Here is a 22,064-nt window from a genome sequence, read left to right on the forward strand (position 1 = left end):
CCATGATGTTTCAGGACAAACAATTGGATGTCAAAGAATTCCAGCATCTTGGATGAACCATGATGGCACGAGCTTCGTTTACATGACTAAGGTGCACTCAACTCTGAAGATACAACTGAGTAACAAGGTTGAGAAACCTCAACTCCTGCAGCCCAGAGGGGGCTTCAACTGTGGGTCGTAATTGCTAAGAGCCAGTTATGTGCCCAATTTCAGAATCTCAAATCAATTACACATCTGCTTTTATTTGCAAGTAAATCTTCCACGGCATGCTGACATTTCACTGAACAGTGAAGCCTGCGAAGCCTAAATTCAGTGGTTTACAACGCATCCTCGAACTCCTGCTCCAAGGCTGGGTTCCAATCTTGGGTCAATCAAAATCCTCTAGGAGGGGGAAGAAGAGTCCATCTGCATCGGTTTTGGCTTCCCGCAAATGAAATCATCGAGTCGATCAGTATCGGAGAAATATAAGCTTCCTCTTGGAATCGTATCTGACATTTACAAGGACATCATATTCAGCCGGGGAAGCTAAATCTGCTTGCTTCTTAAGCAGGAATCGGCATTTTCTGATCTGCACTGACCTAGAAATAGCAGACTCCAAATATTTCTTCAGCATGAAAACACTGCCTCTGCTTTGGCAGGAAATGTTAAAACGCCCCATGTCAACGATGATGGCAAGCCAACGTAATTGGAAACTGCCGCTCTAAGCTTGGTTTGAGCTGGAGGCATCAGGAAACTCAGGAACCAAAATTAATTGACCTTTAGCATAAGGTAGAATTTATGCAGACCCTCATCTCCAACCAATCAGGGCTTAGCAAACCCACAATGACCAGAGAAACAGCTCTCTCTGGAGACATTTGTGACAATAATGGCTAGACTTAGTGTAATGTTTTGCGTGTTGAGGTCCCCAAGCCACCCCAAATAACTCACACTTCACACAGAATTTTTGTTTAAGGTTTTTGGCCACAACTTTATTAAAATACAAAAATGTGAGTGGTTGCTTAGGCGTTGGTTGCGATTATCTGACCCTGGTGGGGACAGACTGACATTTCACATGCCCACAAAAGTCAGAAAAGGGGAATACATTTTGGGGGTAGCGACGGAGCAGGGAACCTGACCTCAGCCCTCCCCAAATGCAACCAGGGGCTATTGCGTGACCCTAGCCCCTTGACAGGATTCAGACAAAAGCAATGGTGAGCCCCTGTATTCCTTTAACGGAATCCCTTGCAGCAGCAGCAGCAGCATTAGAGTGGCAGGCACAGTCAATCCATGCCCCTCAACCAACCAAACCAAAAACCAATGCCTAACCGCAACCTTACAAATTGTGACGATTTGCTACGCAGTAGGCAAAAACCAAATGGCCCCAGCCAATCAGCCAAATGGACAAAAGAACAGACAACCCCATGACAGGCATAGCAAGGTCAATGCGAACAACCCTAATTCGGGGGGGGGGGCGCGGCGGGCAATCCGATGCACGGGGCGAAAAGAGGAAGCTCTACGTTTCTGGCTGTCAATCACAAAATGGCAACATTAACTTCATCCCGACAACAAGGGAAGCCCAATCACAACAGTGGCCAATGATTAATTAGCCCGTCCCACAATTTTGGTGTGTCTTGTCAGCCCCCAACACAACACGTGTTCTCCAAGAAGGAGAACACACTATGTATTTTGCTACATGGTGTGATGTTATCTGCCAGATAACAAAACGGTTACTGGCAAAAATGCTGTATTTTTAAAGACGTAGTTGATTACAGGGAAGAGGTCAAAATTAACAGCTTTCTCTCCTTGTTTCCTATTCAGCCTTGTTCAAAATGGTTCAGCCTCCTCCATCTTCGTTTTATCCTTAAAATCCAAATGATCTTGCTTAAAATTGCAAAATCCCATCATTTAATCTGTTGGGAATGTACCTTTAGAGTATGGCAATAGAAATGTTTTAGCTTCAAGACATACTCTTAAGCTCCAAAATCATTTGACTGTTCCCTAAGATCTGTTGCCGATATCCCGACCAATAGTGAAAGTAGCCAACCACAATTCCAACAATTAGAGTTGTTCCTATTATAAATTATGGAGAGCTTTGCAGGGCATAAATATCAGGTTGCTCACATTTTTTAATGTATTATCTATTAGGATGAGTGATGCCATATATTTCTTAATATGTAACTAAATATATTTCAGTTTCCCCTCAGGACTTATTTCTCTAAGTCATCTTTGGGTATAACTGGCTGGGTTGGCTCCTTCTTCCTTAAATTGTATAATTAAATAAACTTTGGAACTGGGTGGGGTTTTTTTTGGTGGGGGGATGTTTCTCCAAAATTATTTTTTCCAAATCATTTAATGGTCTCTATGCATTGCCAGTCACTCAACCAATCAGTCAAAAAATAATGTATTGAAAGTACTCAGATAATATTATTCTCAAGTCTCCCAAACATTCCCTTATTTGTGATAAGGATACAACATAATTGTTCTTTAGGCAGTATGTCAATTTACTCAGCCCTGCCTATTGCTAATTAGAAATACTAATACATCCATTTTTATTGAACTGCCGATGAAATAAAGCACATTTTTAAATTAGAAAACATTTTCTGCATTATTTATTCTGGGTTTCTTTTCATTGGATACAAAATCATTTAAAATATGTTCCGAAATTGATTTTTGTCTCTGTTAATGCTATTGGAATATATTATAGTAAAAATATATATTTTGCATTCATTTTACTATGGATCTTCATGATGGAGGGGGGATCGAAGAAATTCGCATCTTTCTGGTTCACTTTTCATTTGTTTTCCTCCAGCAAATTATAATTATAATGGAATGTTTTGTCATCATTTTTTTAAAAAAGCGTTCCTGATTATTTTACTGTTTTCCCATTAAACCTGGAATTTAGCTTTTTAACTTCAGATATATGGAATGCCATTAACTATGTTTTAACTTCTTGTTGTTGTTTAGTCGTGTCCGACTCTTCGTGACCCCCGGACCAGAGCACGCCAGGCACCCCTGTCTTCCACTGCCTCCTGCAGTTTGATCAAACTCATGTTCGTAGCTTCAAGAACACTGTCCAACCATCTCGTCCTCTGTTGTTCCCTTCTCCTTGTGCCCTCCGTCTTTCCCAACATCAGGGTCTTTTCCAGGGAGTCTTCTCTTCTCATGAGGTGGCCAAAGTATTGGAGCCTCAGCTTCAGGATCTGTCCTTCCAGTGAGCACTCAGGGCTGATTTCCTTCAGAATGGAGAGGTTTGATCTTCTTGCAGTCCATGGGACTCTCAAGAGTCTCCTCCAGCACCAGAATTCAAAAGCATCAATTCTTCGGCTATCAGCCTTCTTTATGGTCCAGCTCTCACTTCCATACATCACTACTGGGAAAACCATAGCTTTAAATGTATGGACCTTTGTTGGCAAGGTGATGTCTCTGCTTTTTAAGATGCTGTCTAGGTTTGTCATCGCTTTTCTCCCAAGAAGCAGGCATCTTTTAATTTTGTGACTGCTGTCACCATCTGCAGTGATCATGGAGCCGAAGAAAGTAAAATCTCTCACTGCCTCCATTTCTTCCCCTTTTGTTTGCCAAGAGGTGATGGGATGTTTTAACTACATTTACTTTATTTACTGAATCTTTAGAAAATGAATGAACCCAAATAAGAAATGATCTGACTGTGAAGTTGTCAAAACCACATGGCCTGTATGTAACTTGAATTATTACTTTCCTTATTTCTGCCCTTTTGTTATCAAGATCCTGCATTTTATCTAGAAGAGGACACAATGCTAGTGCACTGCACATAATGCTTTAATCCATTTGTGGTCAAGCAGTTCTATTGGCTTGGATCCGCTCTCTCCTTCCATTTGATGACAAACAGAAAGGCAGAAAAGCGTCCCTCCATCCGATTTACGTTCCAGGCTGCTTGGGGTCATTGGCGATAAAGTTCCCTGAACTGTTTTATCGTTCTAGGGAATCATTTCCTGGAGATAATGATTACCATCGATTTCTGCCTTGGCAGGATCCTTCCTCAGTGCCTCACATCTGAATGGGTGCCTTAAGCACCCACCTTAGTAGTGTTATCCTTTTACGATACAATAATCTTTATTGTCATTGTCCCATACAGAACAAACGAAATTGAAAATCTGCCTCAGACATTCAGAAACCAACAAGCCTGCTATCCCAGCTATCCCAGCCTGGTTAGCCCCCTAAAGCTCTGATACCCCGTAATTAAATACAATATACTGTATTTTTCGCCCCATAGGGCGCACCGGCCCATAGGGCGCACCTAGTTTTTTTTTTTTGGGGGGGAAATAAAGAAAAAAATATTTTTCCCCAGGCGTGGGGCTGGGGCAGGGGAAGCCCGAGCTTCCCCTGACCCCAGCCCCCAGAACAGGCTTCTCTCCGCAAGCTGTGGGAGGGCTCCCACGGCTTGCGCAGAGCTACCCGAAGCCCGGGTGCGACTGCTCAGCGTGCCCGGGCTTCGGGATAGAGGCAGCTCTGCGCAAGCTGTGGGAGCCCAGCGGGAACTCCCGCGGGCTCCCAAGGCTTGCGGATAGCTTCCTGAAGCCTGGAGAGCGAAAGGGGTCGGTGCGCACTGACCCCTCTCGCTCTCCAGGCTTCAGCGAAAGCCTGCATTCGCCCATAGGACGCACACACATTTCCCCTTCATTTTTGGAGGGGGGAAAGTGTGTATTATAGGGCGAAAAATACGGTACTCCCATAAAGACTACCTTTGGTTTAAAACCAAAATCGCATTTGAATAGAAACTGTTTCTCAGGCGGCTAGTCCTAGTCTTCATAACCCTGTACCTTCTTCCAGAAGGCAAAAGCTGAAAGAGATCATTTCCGGGGTGCGCACTATCCTAGATTTGATCCAAGGTAGGGAAAGTGCACCCAATTATTCTCTCCGCAGTCTAGACAACATTGGACAACATTGTTTTTCCCCTGACCATGCAGCTCCCAAACCACACACACAGACCATAAGTTAGTACACTCTCAACAGGAAAATGGTAAAATGTCATCAATAGAGAGATTATTTTTCCAGAGGATTTTAAAAGTAGAAGTTAACTCATGCTTCAGATTATTTGCAAAGAATCATTGGCATAGGGGTGTATAGGTTGCTTCAGAGCAGGGACACACCTTGGTAATATGGCACCCAAAATTTGATGCCCCCCACAGCACTCCCTGCCTTCCCAAAGGCAGGTAATCAAGGTGCCAGGCTTTGAGAAGGAGGTGGGGAGGGGCTCTGGTAGGGTCCTAGAGTTCTCCATCCTTCTCCCCAAAGTTAGACAAGCACTAACTGGACTTTGGGAAGGAGACAGGAAGGTGCTCCTTTGGCTCGCTGGCCAGTGCAATGGAACCGGTCGCGCTGCCCTAAATTCACCTCTGTTCCGAGGGTTTCTGGGATTTTCCAAGATTATGAGGGATCTGTATGATAATTATAATATTATAATAATTTATTATTTATACCCTACCCATCTGGCTGGGTTTCCCCAGCCACTCTGGGCGGCTCCCAACAGGAATAAAAGCACAATAAAACACCAAACATTAAAAACTTTCCCAAACAGGGCTGCCTTCAGGTGTCATCTAAAAGTCAGATAGTTGCTTTTTTCTTTGACATCTGGTGGGAGGGCATTCCACAGGGCGGGCGCCACTACCGAGAAGGCCCTTGCCTGGTTCTCTGTAACCTCACTTCTGGCAGGGAGGGAACCGCCAGAAGGCCCTCAGAGCTGGACCTCAGTGTCCAGGCTGAACGATGGGGGTGGAGACGCTCCTTCAGGTATGAGGTGTCCTGAATTGCAGCCTCCCCCAGGAAGTGTTTTGGACACACAGAAAATGCCCCGGAAAAATGTCTGCTAAAAGTGAAACCTCATGACTCTAAACCAATTAATTTTTTAAAATGCCATTTGGGAAGGGGAATGAGTAGAGAGGTGAGAGACATTTGTTTTGTGTTTGCATTTTAATGAGAAACTACCTACCGTACCTAAAGGGCACAGGTGGCCCTTTGAAATTTACACTTATGAAAATTTCGTGGTGGACTTCTCCAACCAAGCTATGTTTAGAAAAATGCATATATTAGGGGAGAGTGAGTATAAAAATGAATATATTGGTAGAGAAATAACATACCTTTGTGGATTAATATTGGGGAAATTGCTTGCAAACAGGTGCCCATTAGTCAAAACTGCATACATGCATGCTTATTAGGAGAAATTGGGACTAACACACTGATAATTTTTTAAAATTTAACAATTTAATTTAACAATTAAAAAAAATTGTTGCAGAAATGTGGAGAACTGAATTTAAGATTGGAAGGGTGAGAAATGGAGAGAACTGTCCAATCTGCTCATCCCTAGGGATGGAGTGCAGCAAATAAGGTGCCCCCTGGGAGGAGAGGGAGCTCTGCTGTGACTCATAGCTCCGAAGGAAAAGGATTTACCCCGATACTCCAATCTCAGTGCTTCCTGGATCGCGAGTCATCTAGAATAGATGACATCATTGTCTGTCTGGAGTGTGGTTCTTTGTTACAGGAGGGTCCAATTAAAAATGGCCATTAACACAGAATCAGTATGTTGATCTTTACATTCAGTATTAGGAAGTCAGGATATTTATTTATTCATACCACCCTAGACATTCTTACAATAAGAGCTTGTGTCGGGGTCAAAGATAGTTCATAATGGGAGACGCCACCAAATTTCACCAGCTGTAGCGAAGCCATGATCTAGTCGAAAAAACAATGTAAAAAGTCCAGATCGGTACTCATCATCACACCACAGTGTGCTTTATTAGCTATTGTAACATTATTATTTGTGTCTGCGTGCAGATGCACACATCATTTTCACACAAGCACACACACAGAGTACTGTCTTTGACTTTTACCTTTTGCCTTACTGTCTTTGACTGGACAACGGTGCTGCTATGTAAGCAATACAGAATACAGTACACATTTTGTCATTTATCGTCAGCATCACACAGTCATGCTGCCCGCAACCGTGCTGTGCACCAGGTAGGGACACAGGTGGCGCTGTGGTCTCAACCACAGAGCCTTTGGGACTTGCTGATCAGAAGGCTGGGGGTTCGAATCCCAGTGATGGGGTGAGCTCTTGTTGCTCTGCCCCAGCTCCTGCCAACCTAGCAGTTTGAAAGCACGCCGGTGCAAGTAGATAAATAGGTACCATTGTGGCGGGAAGGTAAACAGCATTTCTGTGCACTCTGGTTTCTGTCACTGTGTCCCGTTGCACCAGAAGCAGTTTAGTCATGCTGGCCACTTGACCCAGAAGGCTGTCTGTGGACAAACGCCGCAACCCTATAGTCGCCTTTGACTGGACTTAATCATCCAGCGGTCCTTCACCTTTTATTTTACCTGTGCACCAGGTGCAGAAGGGGCAGTGTGGCAAGACATGTTGGCCAGTTGCGTTCTCCCCCCACCGAGCTCAAACACAGCTTCACTGTCGCAGGCAGGAGGAGTGATGCTGCCGCAGATTTTGCTCACTCCGAGACAAGCATCAAGTGGTGGAGCATGGGCTGGGAGGACAACTTTGAAGTGGTGTCGGGCACCCCAGCAGCAGCAACCCCACCATGCACCTGTGTGGATGACACCACTCCATTTCGTTTGGGGAAGAGGCAGAGGATTCAGGCAGGAAGAGTAAGATGCGCACAGGGCAGAGCAAAAGCGAGAACTCCTCCTCTCATACTCAGGGTTCCTCCTCACCCCTCCAAAAAGCAGAAGCAGTTGAGACAGGAAACCATTTTTATAGATTTGTGGGGGAGCACCACCCCCTGCTGGGACGTGGGTGGCGCTGTGGGTAAATGCCTCAGCGCCTAGGGCTTGCCGATCGAAAGGTCGGCGGTTCGAATCCCCGCGGCGGGGTGCGCTCCCGTAGCTCAGTCCCAGCGCCTGCCAACCTAGGAGTTCGAAAGCACCCCCGGGTGCAAGTAGATAAATAGGGACCGCTTTCTAGCGGGAAGGTAAACGGCATTTCCGTGTGCAGCTCTGGCTTGCTGACCACGTGACCCGGAAGTGTCTCCGGACAGCGCTGGCCCCTGGCCTCTTGAGTGAGATGGGCGCACAACCCCAGAGTCTGGCAAGACTGGCCCCTACGGGCAGGGGTACCTTTACCTTTACCTTACCACCCCCTGCCAAACCCTGGAAATCAATAAAATGTAGGATTTTGATTAACTGGGATGAAAGTGCAAACTTCAAAGCTGTGTCAGGCAAGGAATTGCTGGGTGGCTTATGCAAACCAGCCTGACTGGCTTAGGAAAAAGCAACTGTTGATGTGACAAAAGAGATTGATGGGCCATCTGAGAGGAATCCTGTGGCCTGCAGAGACAGATGTTGCCATGGTGTTTGTTTGAAGTGACAGGAAAAGAGAGGATTTAGCAAGGTATTCAGGGAAGAAGAAGGAAGGAAGGAAGGAAGGAAGGAAGGAAGGAAGGAAGGAAGGAAGGAAGGAAGGAAGGCTGGGATCCATCTTGGGCAGGCTGGCTGAAGTCTGGCTGGGAGAGATGCCTTGGACTCCATGGCTGCACTGCTGTGGGGGACAAGCCCCTCTTGAAATAACCATGCCATAAGATCTGGACTCCCTCCATGCAGACTGAAGGTGTAAATAGGTGAAGAAACCATATTTCTTAAAGCTACGGCAGTCTCCCCAGTGTCTCAATTCTCCAAAGGAACACAGACTTTGTGTGAGGGCAATGAATCCCATGGGCTCTTGCAGAAAGGGGGGAAGGCATCCAACTTTTGTAAGACGATGAAGAAGTTAGAATAAGGGAAGTATGGGTCCATGAGATGGAACTCCCACGCCAGGTTAGTCCTCAAATCAAAACTCCATTTTGCTTTATAACTTAATTCTAGGTCAGCTAAACAAAAAAGAAAGCCATTTTTTTAAGCGTGCATCGCCATTTAAGAAGTGGAATTTGGGAGGGTGCATGCACAAATTTGAGAGAAAAGGACAAGCCTCATGCTACCAGTGCAAAAAAAAATGCATAAAGCAGTGCTCCCGAGTTAGTACAAGACTTGTATAAAACAGCTAATTCAAAGCAAAACAAAACTGTACATTGCCAATGAATTGTAAACTCGTGTAGTCAAAATAACTGCATTGCCGCTTCCAAAATGTGTTTCGTATTAGAGGTCTCTCCTGACCCCCAGAGGGACGGCGGTGTATTTTTCTTATACATATGCAGCAAACACAGACCGTGCTCATTTGGCTCATTAGAAAAAAAGAAAAACTGGCCGTGTCAGCAGTAAGAGCAGTTATGAACATTCCCCTTATTTATTACTCCCCACGTGTTGCCAGATTCATTGGGGCTGAGGAATAAGATACTTTATTGTTGTTGAAAGACAAAAATAGACAGATCTGGCGAAGGCTCTGTAATAACATCAATTTCAGACCCTCATCAGAGCAAGGCCAATAAGAGTCCTTTCCCACAACTATGGGGCTGGAAACCAAAAGTAAGATGGCCTGAACTTTTGCTCCACTCAGAGCGTCAGGCTATTATTCCCATTGCGCAACATTGTGGGTTGCTGGCTTCTCACTCGTATTGCCGAAATTTGTCAATTACTTTGTCTTTTATTTGCTAAAAGGAAAACATGTCCTCTTGCAACAGATAAGTTATGCCTCCTTCTGCCCCACGCTGAAATGTTTTGAGAGTCAACATAGCATTTTGGTTCTTGCTAAATGGCTTTCCGTATTAGTTAGCATCGGTCAAGGACTCAGGGTCATTTTGTCCCAGCTGACAAGTGCTGATAAAAACAAAGAGTTATGCTCAGAAATCTCCGTGCTCCTCGTGGCTTCCTCAAATAAGGAAGTGACCGGTTCTTCCTCTCTTTTTATGAGAAGCTGCTCTGCCTGGAGCAGTGTTAAGGGTTTTTTTTAATGTATTAGCAAAACATACAAATAAATCATTAAATGTTTTTCCTATGTAATACAGTGGTACCTCGGGTTAAGTACTTAATTAGTTCCAGAGGTCCGTACTTAACCTGAAACTGTTCTTAATCTGAAGCACCACTTTAGCTAATGGGGCCTCCTGCTGCTGCCACGCCGCCGGAGCACAATTTCTGTTCTCATCCTGAAGCAAAGTTCTTTACCTGAAGCACGATTTCTGGGTTAGCGGAGTCTGTAACCTGAAGCGTATGTAACCCGAGGTACCACCGTACTCATTTTAAAAACAAAATACCCAGGTAGACATATTCTATATCAACACAAGCCACCCTAATAATTTGCATTAGTTTTTTAAGCAACACCCTATAACATTTAAACCAGCCCTGGCATGGTTCAGCAACTTTCAAGGGACCCAATCCCAGCAATGTTTCAGTTCTTGACTCATTCTGAGGGGCAGCAGGAGGAAGACAGGAAGACAGCATTCAAATGTTCTCACAATGCCTATCTCAGGATGGTGTGGGTCTTTGGAATCCAATATCCAAGTTCGGGCCAAGCAGTCTTTGGTCAGAGAACTCCAGCAGAGATTTGACATGTCAAAACATGCAGCAAAGAAAAGTGTGGAAATATAGACTGCAAAACCTTAAAATTTCTCCTTTCCAGTGAACTTCAAAATATCATTGTTAATACAGTGGTACCTTGGGTTAAGTACTTAATTCGTTCTGAGGTCTGTTCCTAACCTGAAACTGTTCTTAACCTGAAGCACCACTTTAGCTAATGGGGCCTCCTGCTGCTGCTGCGCTGCCAGAGCACGATTTCTGTTCTCATCCTGAAGCAAAGTTCTTAACCTGAAACACTATTTCTGGGTTAGCGGAGTCTGTAACCTGAAGCGTATGTAACCTGAAGCGTATGTAACCTGAGGTACCACTATAGTTATTTCCAAAGTATCTCACTTCCGATTGTGAGTTACCACGTTAAAGGAATTTCCACCTGGATGCAGAACACATGTTTGGTGAGTTATAAAATGGTTTACTTACAAACACTCCAAAGGCCAGATTCATGTGTTTTTCCACACAACAGTCCAAAAAATTGCACAGGCATCGTAAGAAAATGGTAAATGTTCCTACACTATATATAGGGAAACATTAGTTTCAGACTCCATTCTCATCTGAAAGAAAAGAGCCTGGTGAAAAGCCATGTGGCTGGAGGGAGTAGCTCAGAGATCCTCACACCAAAGTTCATATACAGACGGATGGGACAAAGGCTTGGTTACCTATTTCCTCCCAAGGTGAGGGGAAGTGGCAAAAGCTGAGCCAGGCTGGACAGCTTACTCTATGGCATTAACCCCTTCATGCATTAATTAGGCTCAAGCATGCTGGTTATATGAGGATGGTTTAGTCTACAGTGAGAAAATAAAAAGGATGGATGGTTCAGTGTTGCTGCTGCCTGCCACAACGCTGCTGCCATTGAATGGGGTGGAGAAGCTCTGGATTGGGGCCCCTGACAGTTCACTGGGATCCTTTCACATCTGGCATCAGACTGTTGATACATTTCAATAAATCTATTGTCCCACAGTCTTCCCTTTTTTACTCTGGAAATATGAATTCATTTTATCATGTATACTGCATCCTTTTTTTTAAAGAAAAAGGGTGTTGAATAAATGAAAAACCAGATAAAGTTGCCAGGTGACTAGGGACTTTTAAGTCGAAAGGCTTAAAAAGCATGTGGAAAATGTGTGCGGATCCTGTATTTGTGATGTAGACTTTCAGCCAGTGGCCAACGATTGTGTGCATACCTGGACTGCGAAGCCATAGGAGCTCTAAAGACAGAGCTGTGTGTGGAATTTTAAACCAATTATACTAATTTGGGACTCTCCTTTCTATGAGGACTTGTGGGAGGGAGAGACCAAAATTAGTTTTGAAATCTAGCAAAGCCACTCACACAAAAAAGTCCTTAGAAAAACAGCTTTATATATCCCATCTTTCTTCTGTCTGTAGCTACGATGTGTCACTTGATCTTTCTGTGTGATAGGAAACTGCTGTGCAAAGAATGCAAAGAAAGTGTCCCTGAATATATTTCAGACTTCCAAGAATTAAGATCTTCCAGACTGCTTTACAAGAAAACTTATTTCAGACTCTATGGCCTTGAGTGAAAGCAATATTCCTCCTTTTGACATTAATCAGGTCCTCCCTTAAAGAGGGCACATATTGCGGTGAGACCTGGACAACCACCACCCTGTGTTGTGGGTGCATACGACTGGTCAGCCACAACACCCGATTGGTAGGTCCCTCGTAGCTGGGTGCAATCTGGCCAATGGGACGCAGTCCAAATGGTTTGAGGGACCTATTTATGCCCATGCATGTGACCCAGAGCTTCCTCTTTTGTCGTGTGCATTTGGAACACCCACCCACCTCTCCCTACTTTTAGGGCATTGTGTGATTGACCTTGCTACGCCGTTGTGTGTCGTCTGTTGTTGGGACAGGGGCACGGCAGGAATTTTCCCCACTTGGTTGATTGGCTGTTGCCATTTGGGTTTCACCTGCCGCGTAGGAAATCGTCACAACTTGTAAGGTTGTGGATAGGCTCTGGTTCAGGTGACAGGGATGGGAGAACACTCTCGCCATCCCTATGTGAAGGGTATTCCGTTAAAGGAATCCAGGGACTCGATGGTTTGGTCAACCCTTGAGAGGGGGTTGTGCCTGTGCCTGAGTCCAGGGGGACATTTGGGTGGCGGAGTTAGCCCGTTCCCGGCTTTCCGCTTATCCAGGTGTTTACCCTTGGCTGACCAATGCTGGAACTCTGAGTCAGCGCTATCTACAAGGCAGGGAGCTAGTTGAACCAGAGCCTATGCAACCATTCACTTGCTGTAATCAATAAAGTTGTGGCCTAAATTCTGCCAAAAACCAGGGGGGAGGTCTCTGGGTCTGAACACGCAAAGGAGAAAACTAGGAAGCCCCCGAAACACAACCCCCAAAGTATGAAAGTGTGCGGCGCGGCGGCAGCAGGAGGCCCCATTAGCTAAAGTGGTGCTTCAGGTTAAGAACAGTTTCAGGTTAAGTACGGACCTCCAGAACGAATTAAGCACTTAACCTGCGGTACCACTGTAATGGTCTGTTTGGTTTCAGTGAAAGGAGCAAGTACTGTCAGCCTACTGCCGCTACAAAGATTACAACGAAGAGTCTTGTGGCTGCTTAAAAAGCTAACATATTTATCAATCATTGGCATGTATGTGGCACTTTTGAGTGTTCAATGCACTCCACCTATCACAGTAACCCTTACAACACCCCTGTAAGGTAGGCCAGTGTTATATCAACATTGTATATGAAGGACTGAGAGAGGGGATTGCCTATGTAAGGTCTCCCAGCGCCAACAAATTCATGAGCGATGTGAGATAGAAGTCGGACATTTCATAGCTCAGCCACCACATTGCAGCCATGAACACACAGTTGTTCACATGGCGATGGAATCTGGCACTTCTGGAGTAATAAAAACCATTGTTACTTTCGTGTTGCTTGACCTCCCTTTGCTGCCTTGGAATTTCTCTTGCAATTTAATACTTTCATTTCGCAGAGGGGAATCTAAATACCGCATAGCACCTCCTGGTGGAAACTCTCAAGATCTCTCTCCTCACAGCTGAAGGCTCCTTCAGTTACCTTGGGCAGCCCTAATGCAGAGAGTGGAGCCAAAGATTTTACTATACTATCGCTAAATTCCCAGTGGTTTTGTGTGTGCACACTCCCTTCTCCATCTACTGTGACGTTTCTTGTTTTGCCGCGTAAAATATCTCAGCCTGCATTTAATTTGTGAAATGTTAAGGAACCAGCCCTCTAAATAAGAATTCTGAGCATCCTGTCAGTTATGAGGCCCTTCCAAACCACCCCTTGCTCCCGTTTCCCACCAGTCAAATTAATTTGAGGTACTTGGCTGTGCACGATGGTTCCCATGGTAACACTTGAGGATTTGAAACCAGAGGCCCACGGGGGTCTTGTAGTGTTGAGCTCATATTTGTATTTTAAATGGGCCTTGAACTGTCTGCACTTCCTCAGGCCGCCAACGTTCAGTTTCGTTTCCTTACCTGCATCCAGCTGAGGCCCCTTCGAAGCAGCTGGCTGCTCTTCCAACATGCATCCGACAGCACTTGACGCTTCAGCCAGGATCTGTCACTATTCCACAGCGTGCTGAGGTAAGGATGGAGCCCCAGGAAAGCGCTCACGTCCACACATTGTGCTGGAAAATGTGGGGTGAGAATATCAGAGCAGACCCTCCAAGTGTCCCTGTTTTCCGGGACAGTCCCAGATTCACAGAAGCCGTCCCGGTTTCTGATTTGATCCCAGAATGTCCTGCTTTCCTTGTTGTTGTTTAGTCGTTTAGTCATGTCCGATTCTTCGTGACCCCATGGACCAGAGCACGCCAGGCACTCCTGTCTTTCAAAGCCTCCCACGGTTTGGTCAAACTCATGCCGGTAGCTTCGAGAACACTGTCCAACCATCTCGTCCTCTGTCGTCCCCTTCTCCTTGTGCCCTCCATCTTTCCCAACATCAGGGTCTTTTCCAGGGAGTCTTCTCTTCTCATGAGGTGGCCAAAGTATTGGAGCCTCAGCTTCAGGATCTGTCCTTCCAGTGAGCACTCCGGGCTGATTTCCTTCAGAATGGAGAGGTTTGATCTTCTTGCAGTCCATGGGACTCTCAAGAGTCTCCTCCAGCACCATAATTCAAAAGCATCAATCCTTCGGAGCTCAGCCTTCTTTATCGTCCAGCTCTCACTTCCATACATCACTACTGGGAAAACCATAGCTTTTACTATACGGACCTTTGTTGGTGATGTCTTTTTTTCCCTTAGGACGTCCCTATTTTTACCAGAGAAACGTTGGAGGGTATGGTAAGATGTCCCTGTTTTCATTGGAGAAATGTAGGAGGGTATGGAGTTACCTGACCCAGAAGTCACCTGAAGGCGGACCTGTATAGGGAAGTTTATTAATTGTTTTATTATGTTTTTATAGAAGTTGGAAACTGCCCAGAGTGAATGGGGCAACCAAGACAGATGGGCAGGGTAAAAATATTAGAATTGTTATTATGAAATAAAGGTAAAGGGACCCCTGACCATTAGGTCCAGTCGTGGCTGACTCTGGGGTTGCAGTGCTCATCTCGCTTTACTGGCCGAGGGAGCCGGCGTACAGCTTCCGGGTCATGTGGCCAGCATGACTAAGCTGCTTCTGGCGAACCAGAGCAGCACACATAAACGCCATTTACCTTCCTGCCGGAGTGGTACCTATTTATCTACTTGCACTTTCACATGCTTTCGAACTGCTAGGTTGGCAGGAGCAGGGACCGAGCAATGGGAGCTCACCCTGTTGCGGGGATTCGAACCGCCGACCTTTGGATCAACAAGTCCTAGGTTCTGTGGTTTAACCCACAGCACCACCTGTGTCCCTTTATTATGGAATAGGACGTTCCTATTCTCATTGGAGAAATGTTGGAGGGGATGTTAAAGCAAGGGTATAGGTCTGCAGGCTTCTTCCCCATCAGAGATGCTGTTCAGAGGTTGCTGCTCTCCACAATCACTTGAGTGTTTTTCATTTCGTTTGGGACATGCCATACACTCCAACATTTCTCCAATGAAAATAGGGATGTCCTGAGGAAAAGCTGGAACTTCCTGGATCAAACCAGAGACCGGGACGGCTTCTGTAAATCCAGGACTGTCCCTGGAAAATAGGGACACTTGGAAGGTCTGCTTTATCAAAACATGGAACAAAACATGGAGTCAGCCAGGACAGCAAATGAGGGGACAGGGAAACACCCCCCAAAAATGAAAGAATCAGTATCCTTTTGTTGGTACCAACTAAAAGTCACAAAGCAGTGAGCTAGCTTTCTCGTTACACAGAACCCTTCCTCGGGCTGGACATTAAACAAAAAGGCAGGGGGCCAGCTTGGGGAGAAGGAATAAGACCCCTTACTAATAAAAGATGTAGTAAAACTTATCTACTTGCTTCAGCGTTTTAAGCTTTTTACGTTTGCGGCTCTTTAGTTTGTTCTGTTTTTAAAAGCTGCCTCCAGTTGTATTAGGTGGAGCGCTTTACTGTTTCCTTTATATGATTTCAGTGGGTTAGTTTTTTATTTTATGATCCATATCCCATGCTGGTGTTTGCATAAAATAGTGAAGGGCAGGTCAGACATAATTTAAATGAATAAATATCTGAAGTCTGATACAGACATAGACACAGTATATAACTTTCTTGAAAACTCTCTACGTGCTAAAGGTGAAACTAGAGTGATGGAGACACATTTGTTGTTTAGGTCTGCCAAATTCACATTTAAACCCAAGAGGAGAAGTTATTTGTGTTCCAGCACTTGACAACTTTTCTTTTTAAATAAGCTTTCGATTCTGTTGCTTCTTTAGGGTATTGGTTTTTTGAGAGGGGCTGCTCTTTGTGTTTTTGCTTTGTGCCGCTCTTTCTAGCTTTGTTAAAACTAAAACCAAGTCAGCAACTTGTGTTATAAAGTTTTATAATTTTTGTGCGTTATCATTGTTATTGTTGCTTTAGGTTTGCTTTTTCTATGTAAGCTACTTCGGGAGGGGGAAAATCAGGGCTTGCATTTTAAATAAACAAATAAAGCAAAATCCACAAATCTTCCTATAGGTTAGGAGTGAGAAAAAACATCAGGCGATGTTTTCTTTGATACGATTGAAAATTTGTGGGGTGAGTCTGGATGTAATCTGAGGGAGTCCCTTAGAACCCTGAGGTTTGGTGAAGAGAGCATTAATGGAACAAGCTGGACTGCTGATGGTTATCTTGATGTATCTAGAGCAGGGTTTCCAGCTGTTTTTGGACTACAACTCCCATCATCCCTAGGTAGCAGGACCAGTGGTAATGGATGATGGGAACTGTAGTCCTAAAAGGATCTGGCGATCCAAGTTTGGGAAACCCTGTGTGTGACCAAGGACCTTGCCTTTACTAAGGAGAAAGCCATACCTCCGGTGTGGTCAACAAGGTAAATGAGTGCAAAAGGGAACTGTTCATTCATTCATTCAAAATATTAAGTGGCTTATAAATTCAAAAGCATTTATAAGCCACTTAATATTTTGAGACGAAGAGGTAAAATCGGTTATGATCCATTGGGCCAGAGATTTTGGGTATAATATACAATTAGATGAGTGGATTAAATTGTGGAACGAAAGGATAAAATTTACAGCCTGTACTGCATTAAAAGAAAATATGATGAAGATGGTCTATAGATGGTATATTACTTCAGTAAAATTAGCAAAAATGTATAAAGTTTGTAATAAGTGTTGGAAATGTAAAGAAATAGAGGGAACATTTTATCATATGTGGTGGGAGTGTAAAAAGGTGAGATTCTTCTGTGAATTGATATATAATGAATTGAAGAAAATGTTGAAATATACATTTGTTAAAAAGCCAGAAGCTTTTTTGTTAGGAATGGTTGGAAATGAAATAAATAGAAAGGACCATTTTTGCTAAAGTTATATTTTAGTATTTTTTTTAATTCATTGTAGATAATGTCCCAGAAGGCCTTAACCTTAGCACAGGACCACCACATTTGTAGGAAGTTCCCTTCCTTCATCTTACATTTCCAACATAATTTGTCCTGGCATCTATACATTTTGGCCAGCTTACACGGGGTGATGAATCACTGATGTCTGTTTCTTACCACTCATCTCACTTATAATTCTGGCCAGATTTGAGGAAAATTGCATGGGCGGCAGAACAGAACAAGAGGCTGGTTATCACCCTTCCCTTTAATACCCCCTCTGTGCTTCGCACATGACTAGCTGCCCCATTCACACAGAGTTTGGTCTTCCTTTTTGAATCTAGGGATTCCCTTTAATGAGCTTGCTTTGCTAAGCAATCGCTTTATTAAGCTGCATTAATTTTCTATTAATCTTTATTAAGCTGCGTTAATCGTGAAGCTGAGGCTCCAATACGTTGGCCACCTCATGAGAAGAGAAGACTCCCTGGAAAAGACCCTGATGTTGGGAAAGATGGAGGGCACAAGGAGAAGGGTACGACAGAGGATGAGATGGTTGGACAGTGTTCTCGAAGCTACCAGCATGAGTTTGACCAAACTGCGGGAGGCAGTGGAAGACAGGAATACCTGGCATGCTCTGGTCCATGGGGTCACGAAGAGTCGGACATGACTAAATGACTAAACAACAACAACAATTTTCCATATTTGTTTCATTGTACCAAGGCGCATGCCTTTACACTTGAATTTAAAACAAGTGTGTTGATCGCTGAACCTTTGTTATTGAATATAGGTTTTACACGGTGGGTAGCAATGCAGGCCGTAATTTTAACCCCACTTACATGGGAGTGATTCCCCACTGAATTCAGTAGGGTTTAAAATAGAGTGGTTAGAATTCTGGTATCAATTAGCTTATCAGCAGGGTTTTGTACTATCAATAGAGGAACTTTTCAAAAGAGAATCTTGTTAAGGATTAAGACTCCAGATTTTTCAGATCACGTAACAGCTTGCTTGGCTTGTAACTATATATAACTTTATGTACTATACACTAAACTTCAAAAACAATGTAGGGTTTTGTACCATTCCCTGGCAGGACTCTAAAGCACAGACCAGCTGGAGAGTTTCTCCTCTGCCAAGGGAAGAGAATGGGGCAGGGAAGCCTGCAATCTGAGTTGTCCTTACACGAGGGGTGGAGAATATTTTTCAACCAAAGAGAGGGGTGGAAGTGAAATTCAATTCAGTTTGCATTCATAGGAAAACTTACCCCAGTAAGAGGTTCTGTAACAAAATGTGAACCGAAAAAAGCAACCAGTCTTAAGAATTCTCACGTCTTCAAATTTTGCAGTGCGGTTCTGCAACAGAGTAATATGTACAGAAATGCATAAACGGAGGTCATGTATGCATATAAATTCATATATCGGTGAAAACAACATACAAAAATGCATTCTATTTGGAGAAATATATTAAGATAATTTCACAGTAAAATTCTGCAGCATTTCATGAGAACTTAAAAAAAAATGTATATTGATCTAATTTTTTTAAAAAAATATGTTTTCTTAAGTTTCAAGAAAAAAGTTTTACATATACACTCCAATTCATAATTTTGTTTTTTATTTTGTCGACTTCCCATCCTGTTTTCCATAGTGATTTTGTTTTCTTCCCCTTTGCTTCCCCTTCTTCTATCTCTTGTGTCAGAACAATATTAGTTAGTCCTAATTCTTTCTGTTGCTCATACTTAAAATCCTGCTCACAAATTCATCAAACTATAATATTTCTTTAAATAGTCCGAGAAAGGCTTCTATTCTTCCACATAAATGTCATCATTGGGTTCTCATATTTTAGCTGATAACATTGACATTTCTGCATAGTCCATCACCTTACTTCAGGCCTAGGCAAACACGCCCTCCAGATGTTTTGGGACTACAATTCCCATCATCCCATCATCATCCTGTCAGCTAGGGATGATGGGAGTTGTAGTCCCAAAACATCTGGAGGGCGTGTTTGCCTATGCCTGCCTTACTTATCCATTCTTCTTTTGTGGGAATTTCTTCCTCTTTCATTTTTGAGCATATAAAATCCTCACTGCTCTCATAATGTAACTAAACAATGTACCGGTAATTGTCTTTTTGAGGTCTTCTGTCCCTCTAATCCCTAAAAGGAAGGCTTCAGGGTGGTTTTTGTCTTTTTGGTTTTTTCATGATTGGTTATAGCAAACTGATGTGCAGCTGTGGGGGCTGATGTTTTTCTGGTTGCCTAGGCCTATATGCCACCTCCTGACAAATAGAAGGGGAAGAAATGGAGGCAGTGAGAGATTTTACTTTCTTGGGCTCCATGATCACTGCAGATGGTGACAGCAGCTGTGAAATCAAAAGACGCCTGCTTCTTGGGAGGAAAGCAATGACAAACCTAGACAGCACCTTAAAATCAGAGACATCACCTTGCCGACAAAGGTCTGTATAGTTAAAGCTATGGTTTTCCCAGTAGTGATGTATGGAAGTGAGAGCTGGACCATAAAGAAGGCTGATCGCCGAAGAATTGATGCTTTTGAATTATGGTGCTGGAGGAGACTCTTGAGAGTCCCATGGACTGCCAGAAGATCAAACCTATCCATTCTGAAGGAAATCAGCACTGAGTGCTCACTGGAAGGACAGATCGTGAAGCTGAGGCTCCAATACTTTGGCCACCTCATGAGAAGAGAAGACTCCCTGGAAAAGACCCTGATGTTGGGGAAAATGGAGGACACAAGGAGAAGGGGACCACAGAAGATGAGATGGTTGGATAGTGTTCTCGAAGCTATCAGCGTGAGTTTGACCAAACTGTGGGAGGCAGTGGAAGACAGGCGTGCTCTGGTCCAGGGGTCACGAAGAGTCGGACACGACTAAACAACTAAACAACAACAGGCCTGTTGTAAACGAGTTGCCTAATATGTTCTCTCCTGATATGTCCCCACCCGTTCAGAATATAATGGTTAATCTGAGGGACATGTCGTATTGTCCTTGTAAATGTCTCTGGGACTTTCTTTTAAGAATTCGCTGACCTTGGCTGTGAACTTCACCCTGTGCTAGTGGAAGGATCCGTTGGTTCCTGCATGTTGAAAGTTCTTGCAGTGGTTGACTGAAGCTGCTGGCCACTAGCTATAGTGTGGTTTCTGTTTCAACATAAGCGGTGGTTAATGCATTTTTAACATTTCTTCAAAACCTCACGGCAGGGAATTCTAACGTTGCGAAAAAGAACTTCCCATGAAATGGAATGGAATGGTAAAAAGGCAAAAAGGAACAACTTTTTAGTCAAGATCGAGTTCTGCCTCTTCTCAGAAGTTGTGTTCCCAGAAGCAAAAAGAGGAGAACATTGAACAGCCATGTACAGATTTTTGCAGGCAATTTCCCCATATACTTATTTTTCGCTCTATAAGACGCACCAAACCACAAGACGCACCTAGTTTTTGGAGGAGGAAAATAAGGAAAAAAATATTCTGAATCTCAGAAACCAGAACAGCAAGAGGGATCGCTGCGCAGTGAAAGCAGCAATCCCTCTTCCTGTTCTGGCTTCTGGGATAGTTATAGAGCAAAAAATACGGTATATGGAATTTTATATGTTATGGTCACACACACACTGAACACTTCCCCCTAACACATGATCTTTTTGCTAAATGTTGGATGCTTGGAGATCTGCATTGCAAAATTTGGATGAGTTTGAATTTCAGGGGGTGGTTCTGTGTTTCAGTTCTCCTTTATTTTCGGGAAATGAGAGGCTCATTGTTAAATGGAGGCGCAGGTCAATTCTGTGTCCAGGGCAGCTGTCTACCAGTTCCATCTGGTCTGCAGGCTGAGACCCTACCTGCCCGCGGACTGTCTCACCAGAGTGGTGCATGCTCTAGTTATCTCCCGCTTGGACTACTGCAATGCGCTCTGTGTGGGGCTACCTTTGAAGGTGACTGCAATTAATCCAGAATGTGGCAGCTAGACTGGTGACTGGGAGCGGCCACCAAGACCACATAACACCGGTCCTGAAAGACCTGCATTGGCTCCCAGTACGTTTCCGAGCACAATTCAAAGTGTTGGTGCTGACCTTTAAAGCCCTAAACGGCCTCGGCCCTGTATACCTGAAGGAGCGTCTCCACCCTCATTGTTCAGCCCAGACACTGAGGTCTAGCTCTGAGGGCCTTCTGGCGGTTCCCTCCCTGCAAATTGTGAGATTACAGGGAACTAGGCAGAGGGCCTTCTCGGTGGTGGCGCCTGCCCTGTGGAATGCCCTCCCACCAGATGTCAAGGAAATAAACAACTATCTGACTTTTAGAAGACACCTGAAGGCAGCCCTGTTTTTAATGTTTGATGTTTTATCTTTTTTTAGTATTCTGTTGGGAGCCACCCAGAGTGGCTGGGGAAACCCAGCCAGATGGGTGGGGTATAAATAAATAAATATTATTCTAAATGTGAATCGAACTGTATTGCTCCCTCATGCTTACTCATGATTTCAAGTGAGTCCCCACTACTCAGAATGAACCAAACCCAAGAGAGCATTCTCAGCTTTGGGTATGTAGGAAGTTCTGTCTATTCATGTGGTGACTTAAAGGGGAGCAACCATAGAGCGCCTCCACCAGGACACAATCCTTTACAATTTTTGGAGCAATTGTGGAACAGAGAGTCCACTTAAGCCTGGTTTTCTTTTTCGCTTGAAAGGCACCAGGATTTTGCACTCACCTCGAGAGAAAGCTGCAAGCTGTTTGTGCTGCAGAGGCT

At 44.2% G+C, this 22,064-nt stretch overlaps 1 long non-coding RNA gene across 2 annotated transcripts in view; it reads right to left on the reverse strand.

Moving 5' to 3' along the window:
• LOC310844394 overlaps window positions 1–22,064 on the reverse strand; it is a 290,664-nt gene that overhangs the window by 216,840 nt on the left and 51,760 nt on the right. Inside the window, exon 1 of one of the 2 annotated variants that reach the window (XR_014564077.1) lies at window positions 7,753–8,034. The exons of the other annotated variant lie outside the window; for it this stretch is intronic. This is a non-coding gene — a long non-coding RNA (uncharacterized lncRNA). Of the gene's footprint in view, window positions 1–7,752; window positions 8,035–22,064 lie in introns of those variants that run through there. 2 annotated transcript variants of the gene reach the window in all.

This window comes from Podarcis gaigeae (genome assembly GCF_964106915.1).
Source record: "Podarcis gaigeae genome assembly, chromosome: 5".
NCBI classification, from domain to species: Eukaryota; Metazoa; Chordata; class Lepidosauria; order Squamata; family Lacertidae; genus Podarcis; species Podarcis gaigeae.